The sequence below is a fragment of the Fukomys damarensis genome, unplaced genomic scaffold (assembly GCF_012274545.1).
Source record: "Fukomys damarensis isolate Sample0158 unplaced genomic scaffold, DMR_v1.0_HiC HiC_scaffold_28, whole genome shotgun sequence".
Taxonomy (NCBI): domain Eukaryota; kingdom Metazoa; phylum Chordata; class Mammalia; order Rodentia; family Bathyergidae; genus Fukomys; species Fukomys damarensis.
In genome coordinates, this window is record NW_022900940.1 from 1911038 (window position 1) to 1915513 (window position 4476).

Genomic DNA, 4476 nt, shown 5'->3' on the forward strand with positions numbered 1-4476 from the left:
TCCGCTGGTCCCCGGGCGCCATGGCCTCCTACCCAATTCTCCTCTCTGTCACATTTAGTACCCGAAGGCCTTTTCTCACCATGCTGGCCCCGGCTTGCCATCATGACCAAAAGCCCTGGGGTCGTGGCACTTAAACTATCCCAGGGGATGGACAGACCGAGGACTGTTAGTCACTACTGTGGGAGCCGGCACGGTCCAGCAGAGACCTCAGTCTAGTCCTGAGGTCGGAGAGGCCTGACTAGGGAAGTGATGTGGAGAGGAAGCCGGAAGCAATCAGAGGAAGCCAGGACCCGAGGTCCGGGGCCGGGGAGTCTGCTGTAGCTGGTGCAAGCTCTTTACCCCTTCGGGAGCTTTGGGTTTTTGTTTTGGTTTGGTCTGTTCTGTTTTTTAATCCTCAACCTGAAATCAGTGCAAAACTACTTGAGAAGTTTAAGCCCCGTAACCATGAGGATAAGAGCATTTATTTGGAGTTTACCAGTCTCTGTGTACTTTACATGTAAATACATGTAATAAAAGTGACAGTAGCACTCAGGCTTGGTGGCATAGTCTTGTAATTCCAGCACTCTGAATGGTCAAGGCAGACAGGTGGATTGCAAATTTAAGCTGCCTGGGCAGTTTAGTGACTTAATGAAAGCTTGCCTCGAAATAAAAATGGATGGCCATGTAACCCTGTGCCAAGGTACTAGATTCAATCTCTATTACCTCAAAACAAAAAAAGAAAGAAAAAAAAAGCACGCTGAATATCGACCAAGCACCTGACAGACACGAGTTCATTATGTCTTTGTTGTGACTTTTTAAGTAGGTACAAATGTAAAACAGTCATTTTGGTAAGAGGAAGTCGAGGTGCTAAAGGTTTAAGTAACTTGTCAGAAGTCACAAATCTAATAAGGCGTATACATATAATTCAAGTCCAAGACCCCTATTAAGCACTGTTTTACAATTTTTAAAATCTAAGATAGTTATTGGTATTAGTCTCCTCTAAAGCCTTTAAAAAAAAAACATTTTATTTGGATTTAACTTCAAATTGACAAAAACCTAAAAAAGATATTACCCCCAAATGTCCATATAACATTTATGCAGTTCCATCAATTACAGTACTTACATGTTGGCTGGTTTTCTATTCTTGATAGTTATAAAAGCCACTACATTAATTTTATATCCCTTTCTTGTTCAAAATCTTACCCACTAGATTTAGCATCCATTGATAATATCAAATCAATGATTCCTTTGATGGCTACAAGTGCTGATTATTTAACTCCATCCTTCCACATTTATTAGTTTGGGTTCTACCCTGAGAGAGCTGCACCTTCTCCCCATTGCCTTATTTATTCTTTTATTCGCATGGATCAGTATGGGATGGTGGGCTCTTTTTTATTCTGTTTGTACACTGTGCTCTTGCCTGTCATGTATACTCTGGGTGTCTGTTGTTTAATCTTCACAAGATGCTGCAGAGGGGCCTTTCCTACTGTTACCCCATTTTGCCAAGAGAGACCTGGACCACAGAGATTACCACGCCCCCTTGCATGACCTGAAGGTCCTGTAACTTTCTCAGAGCTCAGAGCTGCAGAGCAGTTTCCCTAAAGCTGAAGTCACTTCTTTCCACACTGCTCTCTTGCCCCAGTGGATTTGAGTCGTCATTTCATTCATCATTACCCTACTGGGTCTACCATCTGGCCAGGCTGGAGTGAAGACTCTTGTAAATGTTTGCAGCATGAATGTTGAAGCTTGCTGAGAGTTTTGAAAATGTTGCCAGGGGAAGACCACCTATAGAATTAATCAAAGTCAATTATTCAGTATTATCATGCTAAGGGAAACAGCTACCATTACTTATGTTCCAACAGAGACAAGAAGGAATTTGTAAGGAATAATTTTTCTTTCTACTGCAGGGGGAGTGCAATTGCTAGAGATTGAACCCAGGACCCAGATTCTAGTGCTTTTGAACTCTACCATGAAGTGTTGCTTCATAAAAAAAATTGCAGTCCTTGCTAGATGAGCGTTTTTCAGGATGAGGTTTACTTTTGCAAGTGGAGAGGAGAGAGGCTTTCTGATTGGTAAGTCCATTTGGCAGTTTGGGGTATCTACTGGTGCATAGTTGGGGGCTTTCCAGGTTCACATGAGGTTTCCTGCATTGACTGAAAGACTGGTCCTCTCCTTTGGGGTCAAATGTCTTATTAGCAATTAGCAGTGCCTTTACTCACTTCCTCTCAACCTGCCTTCTTACAGCATGGGGACAGGCAGAAGGAAGTAAACATCAGTAGAGTATCTGATGCCTAGCCCTGGGCCTGGATAAATGGGTGGATTGAATGATCTTTTTTTGAAGGCTTACTAAGACCTCTCCCTATTTCTTATTTTTTTCTTCATTGATAGAAAGCTCTCTGAATTCTGCTATATGTTTTATGAGGACAAGCACTAGCTTTTTCAGTTAAATTGGACTGGATTCAATTGTCACTTCCTGCTTTCTTATAAACCTGGGGAAGTACCTAACTTCATAGAGTGCTCATAAACAGTGTTAACTAACAATTATTGGGAGCTATTGTTTTGAACTAAGTCCCTGTACTGGACCCCAACATACCAGACTAAAAATCAAAATGGAGTTTGATGACACCAAACTGGACCGACCTTCCTTAAAAATATTATTTAAAAGTATTTAAAGTGGGGGGAGGCATAAATAATCAAATTTCCCAAACAGGCTAATCTCAATCGATAAGATAGTGAAGTTTCTTCTTTCATCTTTCAACCAAAAAGTATTATAAAGTAATATGATGTCTTCAGTTTATTTTTTTTATTTTTTATCAGTCCTGGGAAATGAACATAAGGTTTTCATGTATTCTATGCAAATGCAGTGCCACTTAGCTGAAAGGGGGGTTCGTGTGCCCTTTCGGTGCCCCTTGCCCAATTATGCCACTCACGCACTGAGAGGTCCGGCAGGAGATCTTTATTGTAGGGAGGCGAGCAGGAGGCAGGAAGGCAGAGAGAGAGAGAGAGGAGGAGGAGGAGGAAGAAGCAGAAGGAGAGAGAGAACAAAGAAAGGAAGGTCCTTTTATCAGTTTTGGGGTGGGCTATTGCTTATTTAGGAGGAGTGAGCTACTTTTAACCTATCACAGGCCAGATTGCTTTTATGGGCCCAGTCCTGCAGACACAGGTTTCAACTTTCCTGGACCACTGTGGCCTTGGGGGGTAGGGAAACCAGAGATAAGGGTATGAGGTCATTTTAGGAGCCAAGATGTACCAGGAGAATGCAGCCTGTGAGGCGGTGTCACAGCATACTTTAACATGATCAATTCCCTAACATTCCCCACTCTTTGATTTTGGATGACAATCGACAGCCAACATGTCCATGGCAGGCGGAAAAAGGGGCGGAGAGTCTGTCTTCTGTATCTACTTCCTGCTGAATTGGGGCGACAAATCAACCTAGGGGGCAGGCATGGAGGTTGGCCGGCTGAGTTGTCCTTTATGAACTTGGAATTGTTGACAGCAGCAGCATTATCATTGGAATTGTTGGTAGGGCTTCCTGAGAAAAGTCCAAGCACACAAATCAGTTAATGAGGGAGGGGAGAGTAGAAGATAATTTGTATGAGACTGTGGACTAGTTGGAGGGTTACTAAGAACAAGTATAAAGGTAAAGATTGTGACTTTAGACAGGGTGAAATCTGATAAAGTTTTTTGGAGCTGTGTATTAGTGATCTAGTCAGCTATCAGGTAATAGGAGGAGGGTGGGGAGTAAACCAGAGAATATCAGTCCAAAGATCATTTAGAAAATGTTTAAATTGAGCCGAGATCTGAGCTATGGTTAGTTGGTTCGCTGTCATGTAACACGGTGGTCTCACTGGGGTCTCTGGCCTGAAGTATCAGCTGGTGAGCCGTCTGTCGGGAGACTTGAGTGGAGAGGCGACTGACCTGGGATTGAATAAGATGGAGAACACAGGGGGCAACTGTAAAGGTACATATGGAAAGGGCAGCAGAAATCAGCTGTGGGCCAGTCTGAAGAGCATCAGGAATTTGATGATTTGGTCGAAGAACTGGCATAAGGTGGCCTGGAATGTGATTTCAGGAGATCATACCTGGGTCTGAAGGAGGGCTGAGTTAGGCTGGGAGAGAGTCAAGGTATATACCAGGGGCTTATTGGCTTGGGTAAGGTTTGGGAGAGAAAACAGGAGCAGGAGAGGAACGATTATTGTTTCCAGTAATTAAGAATGGCAAAGAATGAGATTATGAGGTAATAGATCAATGAGAGTAAACACCTGGAAGTAAAATTATAATTGGAAGGAGATACTGTGGCCAATCCTATCCCAAGGACAAGTCCCAGAAGTACTAATATAAGACTTAGGATATCAATGGCTGTTGTAGTGTGAAATGGGTCACAATACCCTGTGAAAGGATGAGAGGGTAAACAGTTAGGTTGGTTTATCTGACTCAGGACTGGATGATGGTGAAGGATCCTGGGCAATACTTAAATTTAGAGCAGGGCTTTGAGTG

The 4476-nt window shown here is 43.0% G+C and overlaps 1 long non-coding RNA gene across 1 annotated transcript in view; it reads left to right on the top strand.

Annotated features, from left to right (window-relative positions):
• Positions 1-17: 17 nt before the first annotated feature.
• LOC104850930 overlaps positions 18-4476 on the top strand; it is an 11098-nt gene continuing 6639 nt past the window's right edge. The window contains exons 1-2 of the long non-coding RNA XR_777099.2: positions 18-295; positions 1887-2051. This is a non-coding gene — a long non-coding RNA (uncharacterized LOC104850930). The remainder of the gene's footprint in view (positions 296-1886; positions 2052-4476) is intronic.